Source organism: Anolis sagrei, chromosome 5 (genome assembly GCF_037176765.1).
Source record: "Anolis sagrei isolate rAnoSag1 chromosome 5, rAnoSag1.mat, whole genome shotgun sequence".
Taxonomy (NCBI): domain Eukaryota; kingdom Metazoa; phylum Chordata; class Lepidosauria; order Squamata; family Dactyloidae; genus Anolis; species Anolis sagrei.
In genome coordinates, this window is record NC_090025.1 from 160,341,890 (window position 1) to 160,366,121 (window position 24,232).

Consider the following 24,232-nt stretch of genomic DNA (forward strand, 5'->3'; position numbering starts at 1 on the left):
GATAATTAGGTAATGGTGGCAAGTTGTTTGTTGTTGTTTAGTGTTGTTTTGCAATCAGGGGAAAAGGAATGCTGTTGTCTCTGTAGGAAAGAGAAAGGGAAGCAAATTCAGTGTGAGTGGAATACAGCAATTTAAAGCAACTGCATATAGTGAGATCAGGACCGCGGATAGCAAAATTCGGAGCGCGGATACCGAGTTCTGATAAGTAGATACTGGTGAGACGAAGAAGCTATTGTCAATATTTCCCAATCAATAAATCTCACCAAGTTGAAGAAGAAGCCACAGAGGTAATTTATTTAAGTCAGCTGAAGTGATGCCAGCTCGCGGTAATTTGCCAAAGGAAGCTGAGATGCCATATAGTACAAAACACATATTTTTATAGACGAAACCCTTTAAATTCCCCGCGCCCATCCCAGCTGGAACCAGCTTTATTGTGATTGGCGGAGCTCCATTGACGTCATAATCAGCTGGGCGGGATTCCCTAATGAGGCAGGACTGCAGCGCCCGCCAGCCAATCAAAAACCATTCCCTGCTTCCAATGCAGATTTCTGTTCTCCAATGGCTGACGGGGAAGGCCAGTCTGGGAGACAAAGGTGTGCAAAGTACATTGAATGAATGCATGTCTTTTGTATACCTATTAACATGGGTCCGACACCCATGGTGCCCATGTCCATTGTGTTTCCTGCGGAGTATTGTCCAAAGTGATGGGATTAGCAATCCAGTCCTGGGAAAGGGGGAAATGTCATTGTGGCAGATGGGGCATGACCTTCTTAGCATTCAGAAATGTCATGCCAGGTGATTCGTGTCTTTGTTATGTCCAAGTAGCTGCACAAAGGATAGGCGGCCCAAACCCTGGGTTCCTGTTGTCTCTGCACAACTGGCTTTATGGAGCCAGTCCCTCTCCAGTTGTACAGAGACAACAGGAATCCAGGATTCGGGCTGCCTGCCATCATCTCCTTTATGATTGAGAAGATGCTCAAGAAAACTGAAGGAAGGAGTTCCTGGGTCATGAGGTGCTGAGGAAAGGTCACCAAAAGGTCTTGACTGGTGGTATACTTCTCCAAAGTTTGATATAAAAAAGACCCTTTTGCATTAAAGAAGGCTTAACCTACGTTAAAGTCTTAGAATTATAGCCACGTATGGATCCCTCCTTGGTTTACTGAAGTATTTATTAATTTGTCTATTTTGATACGTATTTCCACTGTAAGCATTTACAAATACTGTATACTGAGTCAGACTGCTGGTGCCTTTCATCAAAAGTAAGTGGCATTTACCCTTCACAACTAAAGGAAAAATATGCAGAACACCTCAGGATAGCTGAAAGTGGAGGCAAGGGACAGGGTAACTGCCTCCATTTTATTATATGAGGTTTTAGGAGGAAACAGGCCCCATCTACACTGCCAAATACATATTCACAATGCAGTTTTGTATTATATGGAAGTGTACACTCATATAACGCAGTTCAGTGCAGTTAAACTACATTATATGGCAGTGTAGATGGGGCTCCAGTGCTTCCACCATACAGGAAAACTACCCTTCAGTCGTGCAGCATTGAGCATAATAATCATCCTTTGAACAGTACTCATGTAAGTTTTGAAAATAGCTAGGATCTATGGTGTGACATTGAATTATGCGGAAGGTTACAGCTAACTCGTAGAAGAGTAAGGGCTACAACCAATTATTATACAAGGATTATTTTTTAAGATGACAATAAATATAAAGAGTGGCTTTTAAAATTAGGTTAATGGGACATATAGGTAAGAAATGCATTTATATGTGTAAGATAAAGTTCTTAGTATCTATCTTGTATCAAGTGGATGAATATTGTAATCCTAGCATAAAAGGATTGGCTAATAAGATTGGAAGATTTATAATATTAGTTGTAGGTTTTGATAATGGGAGTAAATAACTTGTTGGAACATGGCATTTAGTCATCTAGGGGAAGTAGAACTTCCTCACATCTTTATTGGAAGTTAGAAGGAAATGCACCGTCCTTTTTTCTTTTATTGTACTTTTTGCTATTTCTATATTTTCATTATTCTTCCTATTTTTCCCTATTTTCATTTATATTATTTTAATGCTGTAAACTCTTAATCCTTTTTAAAAAAATAGTATTTTCTGTCTGGGGACATTCCATGTTTAGTGGAAATTATCTCTGTTGAGCAATAACTCATCGCAGGGAATAGGTTTCCAGACTTTTCATTGATACCTGAAACTATGGATAATAGCACACGATTGAACTATAGAACTTCCAGCCCATGAACATAATTGCACAGGAGGACCCAGCAAATGCCTATCAAGGGCATATTTTGTTGAACATGGATAAATAAAACCATAAATAGATACCTATTTCATTGATGAGGTAGTCACATTTTAATTGTATTTGTCCTTTCTCACATGGACAATGCTTTTCAATTTTTACTTCATTTATTTTAGGACAATGAGACATGCAATATTAGAGATAGCAATTTGCTTAGGGTTATTTAGTGTGCTGTAGTTTGAGCAAAAATTCAGATTTTTTTTAAAAATTATAGCTGTACAGTACTTGCTATTCAGAAAATGTGGGGGCCTGAAGCTCAGGATTTGAGACTTGGTCTATTTCGTCTCATTTGTTTTCATCCTTTCCGATAGTCCTAGATGTGTCCAGTTTTATTTTCTTAATAACCCCTTGGAAAACAAATTAAACTGAGATATATTACTTCATTCCATATAGTCAGCTCTCTGTCTTCTCTCCGTTTTAACATGCTGGCAAAATGGAGTCCCAAAGACGCCATCCCATGACGAATTTCGGTGACTGCCTGTGGGAATCTGTGTTGCCAGCATGTTAAAACAGAGTGAAAACTCAATAAAATTAGGAGGAATCAGGGAAAGGACAGAAATGAGGAAGTACAGAAAAGAACGTGGGATGGCCAGCCATCCCAGAAGACCGGAAAAGATAGTAGGAAATGAATTAAGACGGTTCCCTCTGCTTTCTAATTGTCAATATGATGAGGTCCATAGTGATTGGTTATGGTCCACACTGTGAACTGTATAAGTAGTCAAAAGGTTTATAAATATCCAGGCAGTCCTGAGTTACAAACATTCAACTTACAAATGACTCATAGTTACAAATAGGGTGAGACAACAGGAAGAGAAAGAAATCTACTTCTGGGGAGGAAAGTTCACTCCTGGAAGAAATATCATGTCTTCACTGAAGCCTTCTCACCAATCCTTGCTTCCAAAACAAACAATTTTTAAACAAAATCCAATGATCACAGGGATAGAAAGTGAGGTGAAATACTCTGAATGGGGCACAGACAGCAAAACAAACGCTACAGGGGTGTTCACCCTTCCCTGTGCTATCCAAAACTTATCAAGCCAGGCATCCTGCATAATACAAAGATACAGAATGGGGAGTGCCTGGCTCGACATCAGTATGTGTGAAAAAGATCTTGGAGTCCTCAAGGACAACAAGTTAAACATGAGCCAACAATGTCATGCGGCGGCTAAAAAAGCCAGTTGGATTTTGGCCTGCATAAATAGGGGTATAGTGTCTAGATCCAGGGTAGTCATGCTACCCCTTTATTCTACCTTGGTCAGATCACAACTGGAATACTGTGTCCAATTCTGGGCACTTCAATTGAAGAGGGATGTTGATAAGATAGAATGTATCTAGAGGAGGGTGACTAAAATGATCAAGGGTCTGGAGAACAAGCCCTATGAGGAGCGGCTTAAAGAGAAGGCTGAGAAGAGACATGATGGCCATGTATAAATATGTGAAGGGAAGTAATAGGGAGGAGGGAGTACGCTTGTTTTCCGCTGCTGTGGAGATTAGGCTGTGGAACAATGGCTTCAAACTACAGGAAAAGCGATTCCACTTGAACATTAGGAAGAACTTCCTAACGGTGAGAGCTGTTCAGCAATATAACTCACTGCCCCGGAGTGTGGTGGAGGCTCCTTCTTTGGAGGCTTTTAAGCAGAGGCTGGATGGCCATCTGTTGGGGTGCTCTGAATGCCATATTCCTGCTTCTTGGCAGGGGGTTGGACTGGATGGCCCACGAGATCTCTTCCAACTCTATGCTTCTATTATTCTATGTGTGTGTGTATATATGTGTGTGTGGAGTTATAATTACAAAATGTACCTATTCAAATTTACATACAAATTTATTTTAGGAACAAACCTACAGAACATACCTTGTTCATAATTTGAGGACTGCCTGTATACAGCATATGGGAAGTGGACAATCTGAAGCCCTTTATGTGTTCTAACATTTCAGCTTCCATACATTATGACCATTGGGAGTTACAATCCAACAACAGCTGAAAGGCCACAATGTGCACATCTCTGATTTATTAACTAGTACAAATAAATAAATTTTACTTGTGTTATTTTTAAGTAAAGTAGAGTGTTTAAAATTCTCATAGAATTTCTTTCTTTTTTTAGTGTCTGTTTTGACAATGATCTTCAAAGGACTTTCCCCTTCTTTACAGAGGATAAAGGTATGAAAATATTTTGAGGAGTGCTTATCATACAAACATGTATAAGATTTATCCTTACATTTTGTGAAATATACTGGGAAGAAAGGTATTAACTATGAGGTGGGCACTTGTACATGCAAATAGGGTTGTGAGAGTGAAAGTGGAGACAGCTCCTGTACTTTCAGGCGTTGGTGGTGGCCGAGAGGGCCTTCGCACAGTTAAAGCTTGTACGCCAGCTGTGACCGTACCTCAAGAAGTCTGACTTGGCCACAGTGGTCCATGCCTTGGTTACATCCAGATTGGATTATCGTAACGCACTCTAATTGGGGCTGCTTTTGAAGATGGCGTGGAAACTGCAACTGATGCAAAGGTCGGCAGCCAGGCTTCTAACTGAAGCTAATTATAGTGAGCACACGATTCCCCTGTTAAAGCAGCTCCATTAGCTGCCGATACATTTCTGGTCTCAATATAAGGTGCAGGTTATGACCTACAAAGCCCTCAAGTGTTTGGGCCCCATCTATCATCGTCATCACATTTTCCCCTATGAACTGACGTGGGCTCTAAGATCCGCCGGGGAGTACCTCCTCTCGCTTCCACCATAATCACAAGCATGGCTAGTGCGGATGAGGGAGAGGGCCTTCTCAGTGGTGGCCCACTGACTCTGGAACACTCTCCCTAGAAAGGTTTGGCAAGCCTACATATTGTCCTCCTTCTGTAGGGATCTGAAAACTTGGATGTTCCAGCAAGCATTTGAGAACGACTAGTCCCTAGTTTATAACTGTCCAGTCCCTAGGTTTCCAGATAGTACTCTGTTCTCTGCACTTAATCAAATTCCCCGACCCTATGGTATGCTGTTTTGCACTATCCCATGCCTGGCCCTTTTACAGCATGGTCACACCCATTTTAGTGATTTTGGTCATTGGTTTTTGTAGAACATTTTCTGATGGAGCTTCTATGCGAGTCTTTTTGGGGAGATGGTGGAAGGGTATAAGAATAAAGTTATTATTTGAAACACAACAAGATTAGTACACAGCAAACAAGGTCGCTATGCTGACTTGTATTGGATCACACGTCGGACACTTCCCAAGTGTCTAGGACTGTGTGATGGATCGGTGAATAATACATGTAGATCCCAGTAGAGTGGCCTTTTGCAGCTGACAGATGGTAATTTTGTCAGTGCCAATTGTGTTTAAGTGCAGGCCAAGGTCTTTAGGCACTGCATCCAGTGTGCCAATCACCACTGGGACCACCTTTACTGGCTTGTGCAAGAGTCTTTGCAGTTCGATCTTTAAATCCTCGTATTGTGTCAGCTTTTCCAGTTGTTTCCCTTCAATCCTGCTGTCACCTTGGTTTGCAACATCAATGATCCATACTTGGTTTTGTTGTTATTGTTGTTGTTATTTCAATGGGAGTATAAGAAGAGGACGTTTCAGCAAGTGTTGTTTGCTACCTGGTTGCAAAATAAAGAACAGTCCTACACAACCACTAAATGTATAGGAGCCTTTCAATGGTCCATATGGTACCCAACGTGTAAAATGTCTGTATGGCAACATGTTTTCCATAATATGCAAATTACAAGTAAATATGTCAGCTTGCTAGGGGGAAACCAGTTCTTATTGTTCTTCAATGTTATGGTAAATTTATACTTGCCGCTGTATAATGTGTGAAGCAGCAGACATTACAGTTTACTGAAGAAGTAGAAATTTTAAGACTCCTTTATTAAAATATTTATAAGTCATGCATATTAAATAGTAGAGCAAATATGAAAGAAGAAGCTTTAAAAGCAGTTGAAATTAATTTTTCTCCTTTTGCTTAATCTTCCAATCTTTTTTGAAGTCACCACTTTAGTCACTCTTCAGTTATATTCTTTTAACCTGGACAAGACCTGAATGGATCAAAGCAGAAAGCAAAATGTTTTAGAACAGACCTCGGGCCTCTCAGAGACCTACTTTTTACAGTGCATGCTAAGGCACAGATATAAGTTTCCTCTCTCCCTACCTTGTAGATAAAGATTTCAAAGCCCTTTGGGGCTCTGAAAAAAATAAAAATATATTTAACTGTTGTTTATATCATAACTTTGCTGCCTAGCTTTATTTTAGGGGCTGCCACTGAAGTTTGAGCTATTGCTTCAATTTGAATCAATGGGATAATGGTTTTGGAATAATTCCTGAGAGCCAATATAAAAATTCACATGTAATCTGTTAGAAAGAGCCTGAGGTTGATTCAATGCTAGGGTGCCCTGGCCTCATTTACATTACTTTGTTACCAATTTGTACTGCATCCAAAGAAATGGCTTTGTATCCACAAATCTCATGCAAACATTTTGAAAAAGTTAGTTACAAGTGTTTTCACATGTCCTTTCCACCATTTCCCCTTCTTCCCTCCTTTTAATAAAGAAAACAATATTTAATAAATACGTCGTGACAGGTGATTTACCATATTTCTCTTTAGGGTCTGAAGATACCTCAGAGAAGTTGGAATCTGGTTCATTTGCTAATTCAGTGATTCTCAAACTGCGCTCCTCCACGTGATTTGGACTTCGAATCCCAGAAAACCCAGCTATTTTACCAGCTGTTAGGAATTGTGGGAGCTGAAGTCCAAAACTTCTGGAGGAGCACAGTTTAAGAAACTCTGTGCTAATTGAATAGTCTTCCATATCCAGGTTTCTCCTTAATTTCAATTTATTCACTCCAATCATTTCTCTCCAAGCCTCTTCTTGTGTTGCTTAAGTAGCACTGAGGGACCTGGGAACCATAGGCCCCTTCTACACTGCCATATAAAATCCAGATTATCTGCTTTGGACCAGATTATATAGCAGTGTAATCCAGCTCAAAGCAAATAACGTGCATTATCTGAATTAATAATCTGGATTATATGCAGTGTAGAAAGGGCCATAGTCTTCAGATTGCACCCAACAGGTCTGAATGGTTGCTACTAAATCATTTTTAATACCAATAATATCCAATTCTATTTTAATGTTTGTATATTTTAAATTGTATTGAAATGCTTTTAATGTAAGATGCTTTGAGCCTCCTTGTGGAGAGAAAATGCGGGCTATAAATAAACATGATGATGATGATGATTGTGATAATAACAATAATAGTTGAGTGACTCAAAGCTAATAGACCTGAATTGCTGGGTTTGCAATATTTTAAAGGAACAGATATAAGTAAAAGAAACACTATAGAATTTAATACAGTATGTTTCTCTTAAGAAACACAAATAATATTTTTATAAAATTCGATGCATTTTTATGCCCTAAAATTAGTGCTAGTATGCAGAATTAATTTAAGGCTGTGTATTCATGAGTTTTAAAAAATCCATAATCATCTTCAGGTTAACAGTGGCAGTCTTCATAATGCAACTTCTGGCAAGTATCTAGAGCAGTGGTTCTCAACCTGAGGGTCTCCACATGTTTGGGACTTCAACTCCCAGAAAATTCTAACAACGGGAGTTGTAGGCCAAAACACCCGGGGACCCACAGGTTTTCATCCAATCCATTGACCACACGCATACTACTAGCTTCATTCTTTCATCGTTCTGACCAGCACAAGGAAAGGGGAGGTAATAAGTTATTTTCATGTCTCACAGCTGCTCCTCAGTGGCTGGGCAGGTCCTTGCAGACACCTTGCCATCTCATCTGCTGAGGTCATGAAGGGGTGTCCGCACAGTCAGAAAGAAGATGATTGCAAGGGAGCTCTGTGGCTGGCAATGAACAGTCGTGGTGACATGGAGGATAACGAAATGGGCTAATAGGGCCAATACAATCTTGGCCTAGCTAACTAATTTGGACTCCAATGTGGCATCGCTAATGATTTCGGCCAGAGCATGCAGCTGCTGTCATGAATGGTCCACAGCCAGTTAACCCTGAATTAAGGCTGGTTAATGCTCTGGACTGGTTCTGGATTAAGCAGCTGGTAAAGATGTGGCCTTAATTTCCAAAACAGCCTTTTCATTCTTACTTACTTAGGCAATCCTTTGTAGCTGGAGGATGATGGTCGTTCAAATCTGGTGTCTTGGTGGTGGGTTTGTAGGTGGCTATGGAGCCTATTCTTGATCTGCATGTTCTCCTGCAATCAGGACATTAGTTTCCAAGTGGAAGGCTGTCCCAGTCAGGGTTGGCTTGACGTGTCTTCCTCTTGGCATGTTTCTCTCTTTCGCCCTCAATTCGTGCTTCTTTGAATTCCACAGCACCGCTGGCCACAGCTGACCTCCAGTTAGAGGGCTCAAAGGCCAGTTCTCGGTGTCTATGCCACAGTTTTTAAGATTTGATTTAAGCCCATCTTTAAATCTCTTCTCCTGTCCACCAACATTATGTTTCCCATTATTGAGGTGGGTGTATATTAACTGCTTTGGGAGATGGTGATCGGGCATACGGACAACGTGGCCAGTCCAGGAAGTTGGTGGCATAGGAGCATTGCTTCAATGCTGGTGGTCTTTGCCTTTTCCAGAATACCAACAGTTGTCCACCTGTCTTCCCAAGAGATTTGCAGGATTTTTTGTAGGCAATGCTGATGGAATCGTTCAGGGAGTTGAGTGTGACGTCTATAAACAGTCCATGCTTTGCAGGCGTATAACAGGGTTGGGAGGACAATAGCTTTATAAACAAGCACCTTGGTCTCCCTACGGATGTCCTGGTCCTCAAACACCCTCTGCTTCATTCAGAAAAATGCTGTGCTCGCAGACCTCTGGTGGTGTTGTATTTCAGTGTCAATGTTGACTTTTGTGGAGAGGTGGTTGCCAAGTTAGCGGAAACGGTCAATATTTTCTAACGTTACACCATTAAGCTGTATTTCTGGCATTGCAGAGGGATTGGCTGGTGACTGCTGAAAGAGCCCTTTGGTTTTCTTGATGTTCAATGAGAGGCCGAGCTTCTCGTATGCTTCTGCAAAGGTGTTTAGAGTGGCTTGTAGGTCTTCTTTTGAATGCACATAGACTATGTTGTCATCAGCATATTGGAGTTCTATAACAGATGTAGTTGTGACCTTGGTTTTGGCTTTCAGCCATCTGTCCAATAGATGATTTCCATTCCGGTGGGAAGCTTCCCATCAACAAGATCAAGTATCATAGCAATGAAGATGGAAAATAAGGTTGGGGGGAATAACACATCATTCTGATGCTGAAAAAACCTAAATGTGAGTATCTCTGCCCCTCACTGCCGCAACTCTCCCTCCCCCAACATATTCAACAAACTTAAAAAGTAACTGTCCTGACACAGTGGCTGAGTGGATGTTTTCTTACTCACTTGTGTATGCAGACAGGGGGAAGGAGGAAAGGGGATAATATTGGGGGCCAGCAGAAGGGAGAAGGGCGGCACCCAAACTATCTCTCTGTGATATTATGGCATGTTACATGCTTCATGATGTCTTATGCCTGCACTGAGGCATGGAGCTTGATTTCCTGAAGTAAGAATCTGCCATGTATTGATAGCTAATAGCAGCCCATTTACAATGAAATATTTGGTTGATTGCAGTTATATGACCTTCTCTGCACAATTCTCTGGAGGCGGAAGCAATTTTGCAAAAAACATTGTGAAAAAAAATCAAATTATTTTTTTAATGGGCAACTCATTAGAAGAATCATGTAAATTTGCAAACTAAAATCTCAAAGAATGCCCCCTCCAAGTGTGTAATGTTATTAGGATAGACATTAACATAGAAATAATAGTGCTATGGCTATGATTTTTAGATCAAAAAGTGAGTGGTATTTACAATTCACTGCACACATACAGACTAACAGAATTGAAGATCATGCAGTAAGACATGATGGAAGCCTACCTGAATTCCATGTCATTGTAAACAAGTTGGGTTTTTTTAAATTAGGAAAATAACGCTAAGGAGCATTAGGAAAATAATGCTAAGGAGCATCAGAAACAGCCTTTGTTGCTCCTGATCATTGAAGAAGCTAGTCCTGAGAACAACTAATGAGCTGGGTTGTTGTAGATGCATGTTCTAGAGGCATTCTCTCCTGACATTTCGCCTGCATCTATGACAAGCATCCTCAAAGAAACAAAGAACTCTTGTCTGTTGGAGCTAGGTGTGTCTTTGTCTCACCCTGGACATTCCACAGATATATAAACCCAATTTTCCTAGTTCCAACAGACCTCACAACCTCTGAGGATGTTTGCCATAGATGCAGGCGAAACATCACGAGAGACTGCCTCTAGAACATGGCCATATAGCCCCCAAAAAACCTACAACAACCCAGTGATTCCAGCCATGAGAGCCTTCGACAATACAACTAATGAGCATTTGGTGGTAAACTTAACTGTAATGCTCAGTTGCTGACTGCTTCATTCCTGTTTACTTGATATTCCTAAATTATATTTTGGGCAGTAACAAATTGTAAATAGACAGACTTTTAGTGAAAAAATTAGGTGGATTCTTAGCTCACCTTCAGAGTTTTTCAACTCACTTGAACTTGTATAATACAGGGTGAGGCACCATAGCTTCCTTTTTTTAAAATGCGTGCCATTCAGTCGGTTGAAGACGTAGTGGAGCGCTAGTGGTCTTGTTCGAGAGGCGGGAGTATAAAGTTTGGTCCTGACACAGTTCAGTCACCATCATGCGTTGGAACAGTAAGGAGCGTGCTTTTGCTGTTGAGGCCTACATTTCGAGCGGATTTGGAGTGGCCGGCCCGCTCTCCAGATTTGGCCCCTTGTGATTTTTTTCTATGGGGATTTTTGAAATCCCGTGTTTATGTGACCCATCCAAGGACCCTACAAGATTTGAAGACCAACATCCAGGAAAAAATTGCCAACATAATGCCTGCTGATCTTTAAAACTATGTAAAACAAAACTTTAGGTATGTGCCTACATTATTAAAAAAATAAAAAATGTCATTCATACAATGGGTTTTATTAAGTTTTGAAAAAAGGAAGTTATGCTGCCTCACCCTGTATTTTTGCAACCACAGTTATAGTCTACCTTTTGAGGGGCGATTTTACTTTTCAGATGAAGGATGAATTAGATGCATATTAATTAATTTTAGTAAAATAATCACTCTCTTTTTTGTTGCTATGGCAATATGTCCCTCCTCCACTGCCGCACTAGTTTCTTTTTGTTTACCATATCATTTGCAAGTCCCTGGTCCATATACTATATTTGATTTTTTCTTATCTTTCTAAGGCAATTTTCTGACATTGATTTTTAACATGGTAAAGTCTCCGGTATATTATTTTTATGTGTTCATTTGATATCCTAATCCGTGTTGGAAAGTAGATATCTAGCAGCCAAAAAAAGGACTCACATTAACATGAAGTACATGCCCTCTATACTTAGTCAGGCTTCTTTCACACAGCTGAATAAAATCCCACATTTTCTGCTTTGAACTAGACTATATAACCAGGCATGTAGCCGGGACGGGACGGGACGGGACGGGACGGGACGGGACGGGACGGGACGGGACGGGACGGGGCGGGGCGGGGCGGGGCGGGGCGGGGCGGGGCGGGGCGGGGCGGGGCGGGGCGGGGCGGGGCGGGGCGGGGCGGGGCGGGACGGGACGGGACGGGACGGGACGGGACGGGACGGGGGGGCTTGAGGGGCTTCAGCCCCCCCCCGAAATTCTCATGGTGGTTCGCAAAAAGGCCTTACTGGTGCATTATTTAAACTGTTATGTTTATTTATATCATGATCTGATCACCATACTCAATATATCCCATATGCATGAGGGTATTGGGGTAATGTTACAAAAGGTTTGCTAGGGTAGATTCTCTTTCACTCAGACTCAGCCCCCCCCCCCACTGAAACTCAGCCCCCCCCTGAACCCTCCCCTGAAAAAAACTCATCCCCCCCCCCCGAATCGAAATCCTGGCTACGGGCCTGTATATAACCATGTGGACTCAGATAACCCAGTTCAAAGCAGATATTATGGGATTTTCTGCCTTGGTATTCTGGGTTATATGGCTGTGTGAAAGGGCCCCCAGTAAAGGATCTTGCAGCTTCCCTATCCAATGCAATAAAGGACAACAAAACATAATACTAATATATAATGCAGGTCATAAAGTTTGAACAACCCAAAATGGAATGAATAATTTAAAATGATATACTCTGAAAAGAAAAAATAAAGAAAATAACATCAGTGATAGGTAAAAATAAAGCCAAAAATCCATAGTGTTTGAGCTAATAGTCAGAGGACAATCCTATATTCAGATGATGTAGGTAGAATCAGAAAATATGCTGCCCTCACACCAGTGAAAAAAGTACTACATCTTACAGATATGATACTCAAATGAAGGGCAGGGGATACAGAAAAAAACCCAAATCATGTAAAAACAGCAACTAAAAAAAGTTAGGCCTCCAGTGTTCCTGCTTACATTCCCAAAGGCCACAACTCAAGATTATTGTTAGACTGCTAGTACTGACTCCTACATATGAAAGGAGCCAATGCTCACAATAACAAGAGCATGCTTTTGCACCACAACATGCATAGCACCTACCACCTCCAATGTCATGACCAGGAATGACATTGGAACTGCCAATCCCCAAGCATCCCTACAGACAAATACTGAAATCCTGTTATGAATCAACATTTGAGAGCAGAACAATTAGTAAGAAGGAAAACCCACATTATGGTTATTGGACTGAAAAGCAGAGACATTTTGTACCTTTAATTGTTTGTAGTTGAAGTTATTTCAGTGAGTGTTGCTTATCATGCAACCAGATAACAAGCAACAAAAGTTAATATTAATTGTACAACCCAACCCAACCACTAGTTTTTGCTCTGACAACCCTAGATGTTAATTGCTGTCTGTAGTGGCTTACTCTATATTAAGGGTTTTGGAAGCAGTAGAATATAAGCCTCTCAATGGGAAAGGAAGAACATGCCACCAGGACTACTCACTTTTTGAATGGAGCAAAACATTGTATAGAAATAGGATGAAACTATTTTGAAGTTATAGCTATCAAGATTTGGGGGGGGGGGGGGAGGATCAATTAGTTTTCAAAACAGAAGTAATTTAATGTGTGGATTTAATCCCAGTTGTGAACCAAGAAAGTGGGGAGAAGTTAAATTCACAATATCCTTATAGTGCAAAGTGGCAAAGAAACAGCACACAGAAGCAGAATACTGATTTTTAAAAAAGTTATCAGTGAGTGGTTCCCCATACACATTTCAAAGCAACAATGTTCTTTTTCTTGAAAGCTTAACCTTTTGGCTCATGTATGTCTGACAGTACAAAAATGGTTGTACTTTGGTACAGAAAATAGAATAAGAATAATAGACAGAATAATAGAGGTCCGTTTTCTCCACATTCACGTTGTACGCTGTGACTTTCCTTCTGGAGACATGGAAGGAAAAAGGCATTGCAGAAGTCTGGAAAGAATAAAGCTTCAGCTTGTGCTTCCCCATGGCTTTGCAGTAACAATTTATATACTGACCTGGGTAGCAGAAGGATTTTGTTGTCATCGGCAATTCAGATGTATAGTCACAAAAGCATAAAACAGTAGAAAAACGTTCCTCATGTGGTAAGGAAGACTATGGCAAAATCAGGGTCAGAAAGGATTTCTTATATGCTATACAAATAAAACAAACATAAATTTTAATTTTTTTTTCAAGAATTATGTTTATTGCTGGGGGACATACAAATGCAAAAATTCCCAGTGCAGACACTGCTATAGTACTGAAGCTAGTAGTGTTTGTGACTCAATATGGGCAGAAAGTTACCGGTATAAGATACTAAGAAAGATGAAGAAATGAGATGAATTGAAAGTGAGGGAAAGCAACTGTGGAGCATCTATGGATGATAATGTCTTAATGTCTAGTTTATAACTCAGCACTTTAAGATTGCCTATGTGTGTTGTTTCAATTCAGAATATTATACAGAGGAAAAAATATTCCAATCACTTTGGCATGTAGTAGTTTTTTTAAATCACGTGGTGGCTTGAACATCTGCATTATTCAGGACTCATATTATGGATCAGCATTGTTGGGACATCTGCATTGTTGGAAGCCCACTGTTGAAAAAGTGACCCTACTATCAGACTGGTGCCTCTTGGCTTTGTTCCAGTTCTTCTTTATCTTCCTGTTCACCTATACTTTCTGAGATAGATAGTTAGCAATACAGGAAGCAAAGAAAAAGACAAAAGGAAAAATTTCCTTCTTTTCCCTCTGAGAGCTGATGGCAGGTGGATCCAGAGGAAGAGACAAGGCGATGGAAGTCTCATTCAGGGCAGGTAGGCAATGAGGAGTTTCTTACTCAAGGGCCCTCTAGAACCAGCAATGGTATTACAACATTCACACTGTGATTCATTTTTGGCCTCTGCTATGTTATTTTAGGCTTGATTATTTTGTGGTAAAGCCTCTTTGTGTTTTGGAATGTCTGTAGTACCATATGGCTAGCATTGCTGAGGCAGGTAATACTTGTTCAAGCCATAGAGTTTCATGGCTAAAATTGTTTTTTGGTTTTTTTTTTTAAACTGTAGGCTTAACTAATCTTCTCCATGGCTTGATTTCATAATTCCAAGCATTCTTTGGGCACTTGTTTATGGAATTTGTTGTGTTTTAATATAATTATAATTGTTTGTATTCTGTTCTTGATTTGTGAAAAGAAACTATTGTGGTTTCAAAGGATTCCACGCTGCTAAGAATAGCTGCTTTACTTACAGAGTAGTTGCCAAATTTCCAGCTGTGTCTTGGAATGGGTTAAAGTATTATTTGTGACTATTATTACCAGAATGCCTGAGAGAGAAAAATCTTATTAAATGATTTTGCATAGGTAAAATTAAAATGTCATACTCTGCATCCTGATTTCTCCCAGAAACCATCAGTCCCAAATTAATACAAGAGACCTCACTAATACATCTCCAGACAGTGAAGTGGTTTTCTTAATTCCCTTTACAAATCTAGGCCTCCCTTCTTCCTTCATCTACATTCTCCATTCATTGTAAACTCCCCCACCAACTTTCTGCCTCATTGATTCCTCACTGGATTTGTTTGTTTGTTTGTTGTTCTCCTTTGCTTTCCCTCCTTATAGTAAAGTTTTGCTTGCCTGTAAATGCAAGGTTATCCCTAGTCCAGATCTTGGAAATTCTACTTTTTGAACTACAGATCATAGAATCATAGAATCATAGAATCAAAGAGTTGGAAGAGACCTCATGGGCCATCCAGTCCAACCCCCTGCCAAGAAGCAGGAATATTGCATTCAAATCACCCCTGACAGATGGCCATCCAGCCTCTGTTTAAAAGCTTCCAAGGAAGGAGCCTCCACCACACTCCGGGGCAGAGAGTTCCACTGCTGAACGGCTCTCACAGTCAGGAAGTTCTTCCTAATGTTCAGATGGAATCTCCTTTCTTGTAGTTTGAAGCCATTGTTCCGTGTCCTAGTCTCCAAGGAAGCAGAAAACAAGCTTGCTCCCTCCTCCCTGTGGCTTCCTCTCACATATTTATACATGGCTATCATATCTCCTCTCAGCCTTCTCTTCTTCAGGCTAAACATGCCCAGTTCCCTAAGCCGCTCCTCATAGGGCTTGTTCTCCAGACCCTTGATCATTTTAGTCGCCCTCCTCTGGACACTTTCCAGCTTGTCAATATCTCTCTTGAATTGTGGTGCCCAGAATTGGACACAATATTCCAGATGTGGTCTAACCAAAGCAGAATAGAGGGGTAGCATTACTTCCTTAGATCTAGACACTATGCTCCTATTGATGCAGGCCAAAATCCCATTGGCTTTTTTTGCCGCCACATCACATTGTTGGCTCATGTTTAACTTGTTGTCCACGAGGACTCCAAGATCTTTTTCACACGTACTGCTCTCGAGCCAGGCGTCCCCCATTCTATATCTTTGCATCTCATTTTTTCTGCCAAAGTGGAGTATCTTGCATTTGTCACTGTTGAACTTCATTTTGTTAGTTTTGGCCCATCTCTCTAATCTGTCAAGATCGTTTTGAATTCTGCTCCTGTCCTCTGGACTATTGGCTATCCCTCCCAATTTGGTGTCGTCTGCAAACTTGATGATCATGCCTTCTAGCCCTTCATCTAAGTCATTAATAAAGATGTTGAACAGGACCGGGCCCAGGACGGAACCCTGCGGCACTCCGCTCGTCACTTCTTTCCAAGATGAAGAGGAAGCATTAGTGAGCACTCTCTGTGTTCGTCCACTTAACCAATTACAGATCCACCTCACCGTAGTTTTGCCTAGCCCACATTGGACTAGTTTCCTTGCCAGAAGGTCATGGGGGACCTTGTCGAAGGCCTTACTGAAATCCAGGTACGCTACATCCACGGCATTCCCCGCATCTACCCAGCTTGTAGCTCTATCGAAGAAAGAGATCAGATTAGTCTGGCATGACTTGTTTTTGATAAATCCATGTTGACTATTAGCGATGACTGCATTTGTTTCTAAGTGTTTGCAGACCACTTCCTTAACAATCTTTTCCAGAATCTTGCCCGGTATCGACGTGAGGCTGACCGGACGGTAGTTGTTTGGGTCGTCCTTTTTTCCCTTCTTGAAGATTGGGACCACATTGGCCCTCCTCCAATCTGCTGGAACTTCTCCCGTTCTCCAAGAACTCTCAAAGATGGTTGCCAATGGTTCCGAAATGACTTCCGCTAGTTCCTTCAATACTCTTGGGTGTAGTTGATCTGGTCCTGGGGACTTGAACTCATTAAGAGCGGCCAGGTATTCCTGGACGACTTCTTTCCCAATTTGGGGTTGGATGTCCTCCAATCCCTCATCCACTCCATCTTGCTGAGGTTGAAGACTCTCTTTTTGTGAGAAGACCGAGGCAAAGAAGGCATTAAGTAGTTCTGCCTTTTCCCTATCCCCTCCCTAACCCATCATCCAGAATAGCTTCTGATTCTAGGAGTTGTATTGATTTGTTGTACATTAAAATATTTTATATTTTTCCATGTTCTGCCCCCATCTGAGTGATGTGTGAGTGATGTGAGTTTTGGTTACATTTGTATGAGCACAGGGATACTTGAGTCAGACACAAAAAAACATTATGATTGTGAAAGTGATCATGGATAGAATGTTGAACATTTGGTCGTAGGACTTTGAATTTCCCTCATACTGCTAGAAATAAAAAATACAAGTAACCAATATAGTGTTATAGTTGAAGCCAGAGCTATCCAAATATTGCATGTTGATTACACACTTTTTAGACCTGCATCATTTCACAATACAGTAATTCAGTTTACTAGTAAACTAGAGATCAAACCAGCCCAATCATATACAAACCAGATACAAACACATACATAACCTGTATAAAATTAAATATATGGGGACACTACATATCTCATGAAAACCTTTCATTTATCTATATTAAAATATACAATGTATTTCTTATTTCACATATATTCCAAGGTTACTTGTTACATTCATGCAACACACTTACAGACTGTAGCAGGCACACTAATGTGTTGCAACACACAGTTTAGAAAGTTCTGATTTAAGCATTAGACTGTGACAGGTTTGAATCTTTGCTCAGCCATGAACATACACTGAGTGACCTTGGGTGGGTCACACACTCTTGGTCTCAGAAAATTCCATGATAGGTTTGTCTTAGGGGATCACTACTAGTCAAACCTATCCTAGAATTCTCTTGTCAGTATTTATTGCAAGCTTTGCCTTTGTCTTCCTCCAAGACCGAGAGTGTGTAAATTGCCCAAATTTACCAGAATTTAACTGGACTCTTCATTTTAGGCAAGTTGGAGCAGGTTCAGAGAATGGCAACAAACATGGTAGGTGCTATAGAAAACAAAGTGAATGAGGAAAAGTTGAAGAAGCTAGACATGTTCAGTTTGATGAAGAGAAGACTGAGGGGTGAAATGATTGTACTCTTTAAATATTTCAAAGCCTGTCGCAGAGAGTTAGGAAGTGGCCTATTCTTTGCTGCCCCAGAGAGAAGAACTAATTCTAATGGTTTGAAGTTACAGGAGAGTATATTTCGACTGAACTTTAGAAGAGACTTTTTGACAGTAAGAGCAGTTCAGCAGTGGAACCAATTGCCTAATGAGGTGCTGGGTTCTGCTTTTCTGAACATTTTCAAAAAGGGCTGGAGAGCTCCCTGTTGGGGATTGCTTTCGCTGGAAATCCTGCATTGGGCAAGTGGGTTGTACTTGATGGCCTGTGACACTCTTTCCAACTCTATGAGTCTATGATACAATTCTCCATGGCTGAATGGTCCCCTTGAGTCATAATCTGAATTGATAACCACAACACTCTTTAAGTGTTCCAATTTGGCAAGATGAAACTTAACTCAGCCGGTGCATCATTGTTGGTTCAGGAAAAAGCAAACTGCTGCATCTTTTTCTGATTTCTTATTTCTTAATTTTATTAATTAAAATAGTTATTTATATCACACTATATCTGAAGATCTTTCTAACTGTTGTCATGTTGACCACACTCTGTTACTGGACATACTTGTAGATTGTTGGAGAGTATGGACCACTGTGGTGAAAATACTTGATGTCAAATTCCATCTGCATCTTATCTCTGAGTGTCAGTGAAGAAAAAGGAGCTTGCAGACTGTTGAATAGAACTCCCCATGTGATCGCGTTCGGTCTCATCCAGAGCAGTTCCAAGGTTTGCCATAAAATGGAAATGCCAAAAGTTTGATTCTGTTTTTAAAATGTTTCCTTGTAAACTCAACTGTTTCTATCCCAGGTAAAGCTTATCAGCTCATTCATCTGTGCAAAGAAGAGAAACAATATCTAGTCTTTATATTGACAGAGCTGAAGATTCTATTAGATGTTGGATTAGATAAAACCCAGATTCATGAACATATGCAAGATTAAGATGACTAGGTATTCTCCTTTGGAAACGACAACAAAAGTCCAGTTTAAAGTTGAACCATTACTGAAAACATGGGTCTTGAATTGTCCATAGTTAACACCCAGACAGTAAATAGAGGAGGCACAATAACAGCCTGGTCGGAGTTTTCAGATTATGATTAAATGTGCTGAATTTCATTTAAAATTATAGACATTTAGGGGTTCGAATGACACCTTGAATTCAGATAGGAAAAATAATGGAAGTTGGGTATAATGATGTGCCCTCTGCAGGTACAAAGATAATGCAACATATATTTTTGCTATGTTCTTGTAGCAAAACCTGGAGAAATGCACAGCCTTAAAGAGAAATCATACCATATGTCATCTTTCCTCTAGTCAATAGTTGGCAAGCATATGACAAAAGTAATTGTGACACATGTAGGCATCTGGGCACTGCAGGTTTTGATTTGCATCAGGACTCACCAAAGCCTATTCCAATAAGTTGTTTTCCACATCAGAACTCCATCTTGGAATGGTTTAGGTAGAAAAGCAAGGACAATTTTTGTCTATGTGTGAAATACTATCCCCCACCTCCAGCATTAAGAACCCATAAAAACACATATGAAGGGATTTGCTTTTAGAGAAGAGTGCATGGGTTTCAGGCAAATTGCAGACCCAGCAACTTTCCTTGGGGAGTTAGTACTTTTATATAAAGTGCAGAGTGCCTTTATTTTATCACTAAATAACAACTACATAATTTAGGTGAGTGACAGTGAGAGGGGGATTTTAATAATATACAAAGGCTGGATCAGTCTGTATCTCACTCTTGTTCCAGATCTGTTTGCAGAAACACCAGAGCAGTATTCCGAACTCAGTGGGGGAAAAATGCAATGTCTCTGGATATGTATGATGCACCTTCAGTTCCAATAATGATTTTAAAAATTGGAAGAGAAATGTGAGGTTCCATAATAAAGATTGAAACTTCATTGTAACTGACTAATTCATGTCAACTTAAGGCAAACCTATCATGGTTTTTTTTTGTTTTTTTTTTGTTTTGCAAGATGCGTTCAGAGGGGGCTTGTCATTGTTTTCCTCTGGGGCTCAGAGAACGTGACGCAGTGAGTTTCCATGACTGAGTGGGGGATTCAAACCCTAGTCTCTGGGGGTACACTTTTGTATGTAAGCAATTTCCCATCGATTAACAGGTTACCCCCCCCCCTTTTAGAACATGCTCATCTGAACTCTTCTTTTAAGCAGCCCTACCCTTTGTTTTGTTTTATTGCTTTAATGCAATGAAACCGGCTATGCTTCATTTCTGAAGCATAGCCAGTATTTTCCTTCTTTTTCCATGTTGTCATTCCATGCTTTACAACTTCCTTGATATCTAATTTTGATGGTGGGTGTTGTTTGCCAATCTGGATCAAACATAGAAAAAAACGCTGAACATTTTAAGTTTCACCTTTTAATAGATTTCGCTAGTCTTTGGATGACCATTTCGGGATCTCATTGGATTACAACAGCTTGAACCTCAGTCCTGAAATCCAGTCCTAACTGTGGTACTGCATTAGAAAATTCCAACATTTCTCATGCTTTTCCATATGGTAAGCTGGACAGTGGTATGAAGAGAGTTAGAGCACGAGTACTGAGATATAGTGCCATTTTGAATGTGAAAAGAAATTTCCCATATTTTATCAATGATGAATGTATGACATGAGTGCCCCATATTTGTAGCACACCTTAACTGGAAGGTAAAGGCCAGTTAGACTTGTTATGGCATGGAGACAAGCCTGCTTGTGATATGGAATTTAGACTGCAGTAAATTGAGACAGTTTGGCCTGGTAAGTTATACCAATCATAATTTAAAACACCCAAAGTTCCAGATTAAAAACTCACGAGTGAAGCAAAGGCATAGGACAGAGGCGTTTTATTGCATCTTGACCAAGATGTGATGCTTGCGAGCTTCTGCTTCAAAAATTACAAGCATCAGAGAGTATGTGCTCTGCACAACAGTTTTTATACCACAAGGTCCATTGTTTCAGTTCGAATCCTCCCTCTTCTGTTTCTGGTTGGCTGAGCTCCAATGATGTAGCTTATTTATTTATGACATTTATATGCCGCCCTTCTCACTGCAAAAGGGATTCAGAGCAGCTTACAAGTCATATACAATACAATAAAATAAATAAATACAGTATCATTCTGGACCCTTCTCTTTACTCTGGTCCAGAGCAGCATTTGGTGTTGGGGAACGGGCTCCCAACGGAAAACACTGAAGACAAAGATGGCATGGTCTTCTTGCCCCCCCCCCCTTTTTTTTTTACTTTGGTCCCAGAGCAGCAGTTGGTGTTGGGGGAGGGGCTCCCAACGGATGACACTCAAGACACTGAAGACAAGATGGCACTGCCTTCTTGGCCCCCTCTTTACTCTAAGGAGTGCTGGCATTCCAGGCCGGCAGGGGTCCAGTGTGGGTATGATGGGATTATGAAACACAGGTCCAGGAGAACAATAGAAACTGATCTCTGTAGTCTTGACTTGGCCAGGTAAACAAAGATGCCTATTGAGGAGCTATTGTCATCTTTTGCTATATTTTTTGCCTGAGGCTGAGAATTGACTGGCTTGAGTAAGACTGTTCAGTTTCTTATTTTAGTACATTTAAGAATAAGTCAGAATAAAAGTACAGTTTATACATTTCAGACTTGGGAAAGAAATACCATGTATAAAAGGATTAAAATTATACAGCAAGGGATACATATAAGCATTGGCTTTGGATGTCTAAGCATGATTAAGTCTTATTTCCAGACCATCCAGATAAAGGATGTTGCAATGACCCAACATTTCCTTTGTCAGAAGCCTCACCTTGGGGTCATTTCTCAATGATGAAACCATATCTGGAATTTACTTTCTGGCCTAGGTCAGGCAATGTTTAAGGTTTTTCTGTCTCAGAAGTAAAATAGAACGTGTTTCATAGATTTATGGAAATCAAAGTGGAATAAAATATTGTTTATGTAGGGGGAGAGGGAGTGGTGTATGGGTACTGGTTAGGCCTGGAAACTTTATGGAAAAGAGTGGATGCTTCTGTATCTCATTCTGGTTTTTTGCCCTTGGAAAACTATAAATACCTAACTATAAATCCTTTTTTTATTAGGAATGGGGTAGTGGTATTCAATTAAACTTGTTTTGTGGCTGTATTCTCCTTTGCACTGAAAAAAGAGGCGAAATATTTAAATATTTTGGTGAATAACTAGATAATATCAGCTCATATCACTTAGCCTACTCCTATCTCTAGTCTCATTGAGGTCTGGAAACTTAATGACGCAAGAGACTTGCGCAGTCCAGGGATGAAACCCAACAATTTCTAGAGATTTTTGTTTCCCATTTTAAGGTAGTTATATATACTAACTGGGTCTCTTAAAATGACTGAAGCAATATTAACTCCTGGTGGTTTTAGGGGCTTTGGTTCCAGGCGTATACATTTAGAAGTGCAGTGTAGTTTTGTTGTTAAATTTTTCCTGGCTTCCCATCATATACAAACATAATGCATAACAATGACAAGATTTATTTTCTATAGACCAAGCATTCTGTTTCCTTCAACCTTTTAAGGCAGTGCTTCTCAACCTGGGAGTCGGGACCCCGGGGGGGGGGGGGGGTCACGAAAGACTATCAGAAAACACAGTAGTTTCTATTGGTCATGGGGGTTCTGTGTGGGTAGCTTGGCCCAATTCTATTGTTGGTTGGGTTCAGAATGCTCTTTGATTGTAGGTGAACTATAAATCCCAGCAATTAAAACTCCCAAATGTCAAACTCCACCATTGTTCACACTTGGGCATATTGAGCATATTGGGCATATTTAGTATCTGTGCCAGGTTTGGTCCAGACCCATCTGAGTCCACAGTGCTCTCTAGATTTAGGTGAACTATAACTCCAAAACTCAAGATCAATGCCCACCAAACCCTTCCAGTATTTTCTGTTGGTCATGGGAGTTCTGTGTGCCAAGTTTGGTTCAGTTCCATTATTGGTGGAGTTCATAATGCTCTTCGACTGTAGGTTAACTATAAATCCAGTAACTACAATCAATCTCCCTCACAACCTCACCATTATTCAAATTCGGACGCATTGGGTATATGTGCAAAATTTGGTCCAGTGAATGAAAATACATCCTGCGTATTGAATATTTACATGATGATTTATGACAGTAGCAAAAATTACAGTTATGAAGTAGTAACAAAATAATTTTATGGTTGTGGGTCACCACATCATGAGGAAGTGTATTAACTGTATTAACTCTATTCTGCCTTGGTCAGACCACATCTGGAATACTGTGTCGAATTCTGGGCACCACAATTGAAAGGAGATGTTGACAAGCTGGAATGTGTCCTGAGGAGGGCGACTAAAATGATCAAAGGTCTGGAGAACAAGCCCTAAAGAGCTGGGAATGTTTAGCCTTCAGAAGAGAAGGCTGAGAGGAGACATGATGGCCATGTATAAATATGTGGGGCAGGCCCATAGCCAGGATTTTGTTTCGTGGGGGGGGGGGGGGGCTGAGTCTGAGTGAAAGAGGGTCTACCCTGGCAAACCTTTTGTATCGTTACCCCAATATCCCCATGCATAAGGGATATATTGAGCATGGTGATCGGATCATGATATGAATAAACATAGCAGTTTAAATAATGTACCAGTAAGGCCTTCTCGCAGACCACCATGAGAATTTCGGGGGGGGGGGGGGGGCTGAAGCCCCCCAAGCCCCCCCCCCCCCCCCCCCGCTACAATGCCTGTGTGGGGGGAAGTCATAGGGAGGAGGGAGCAAGCTTGTTTTGTGCTGCCATGTAGACTAGGATGCGGAACAATGGCTTCAAACTACAGAAAAGGAGATTCCACCTGAACATTAGGAAGAACTTCCTGACTGAGAGCTGTTTAGCAGTGGAACTCTCTGTGTGGTGGAGGCTCTTTCTTTGGAGGCCTTTAAGAAGAGGCTGGATGGTCATCTGTTGGGGGTGCTTTGAATTCAATTTTCCTGCTTCTTGGCAGGGGGTTGGACAGGACGGCCCACGAGGTCTCTTCCAGCTCA

General features: G+C 40.7%; 1 protein-coding gene across 2 annotated transcripts in view; it reads left to right on the plus strand.

The window, feature by feature from the left end:
• The window catches only part of TCF20 (transcription factor 20), a 213,710-nt gene that overhangs the window by 40,358 nt on the left and 149,120 nt on the right, over positions 1 to 24,232 (plus strand). For both annotated transcript variants that reach the window (XM_060777154.2, XM_060777157.2), the window contains exon 2: positions 4,424 to 4,479. The gene's annotated coding sequence lies outside the window, so the exon portion shown is untranslated. The remainder of the gene's footprint in view (positions 1 to 4,423; positions 4,480 to 24,232) is intronic.